Source organism: Condylura cristata, unplaced genomic scaffold (genome assembly GCF_000260355.1).
Source record: "Condylura cristata isolate star-nosed mole 26May11 unplaced genomic scaffold, ConCri1.0 scaffold00006, whole genome shotgun sequence".
Classification (NCBI taxonomy): Eukaryota; Metazoa; Chordata; class Mammalia; order Eulipotyphla; family Talpidae; genus Condylura; species Condylura cristata.
In genome coordinates this window covers 16,137,327-16,138,013 of record NW_004567107.1, presented here as the reverse complement: position 1 = coordinate 16,138,013, position 687 = coordinate 16,137,327, and the positions used below count along the sequence as shown (strand labels likewise).

General features: G+C 45.0%; 1 protein-coding gene across 1 annotated transcript in view; it reads right to left on the bottom strand.

The window, feature by feature from the left end:
* Window positions 1-687, bottom strand: part of SUSD1 (sushi domain containing 1) — an 82,479-nt gene that overhangs the window by 3,355 nt on the left and 78,437 nt on the right. The window lies entirely within an intron of this gene.

Genomic DNA, 687 nt, shown 5'->3' with positions numbered 1-687 from the left:
ACACCAACCTGTTGGAACCACTTCTACCAGACACTCCTCTCTGAAAGCTCTTACCTGGGCTTGACTTCAAGTTATCAACATGTACACTTTACAAATTCAATATTCATTTCAAGTGCCCCATGTGGTTAATGGATACCATATTAGACAGCACAGCTTTAAAAATCTTTGCACGGCTGCCGAATGTTGCATGGAGGCACAGCCGTGATCTCCACAACTGGGTAAGAGCAATCGTGTTCTACAAGAGGTTATGGAGAGCTGGCACCGGCAAAGCCACCATGGAATGCCTTTTGCCAAGGAGTCCTGCCAGTGCATTAGTTCAGAAAGTGTTATCATGAGGTTTTCTAGAAAAATATGGTTTATATGGGTTGACTGCATTTAGTATTCAAAAGAAAAAGACTGTAACACCCGAAGAAACCATATTATAAAGTGGAAGAGGACATGTGGTTAAATTAGAAATGAATAAAGTAAAAAAAGGGAGGTGACATGAATCACTAGATATTAAGATAATGTAACATCAACAATAGGACAGGGCCCTCCCTGGTGGCGCAGGAGGTTGGAGCGCTACACTGGGAAGCTAAGCCAAACCGTGGCCACATCAGTGCGAGTCTGATCGCTGCCCTAGAGGTGACCCACATGGTGCAGCAGACCTCTGCTGTCTCTCCTGCTGCTCCCCTCAGCAGTGTACTT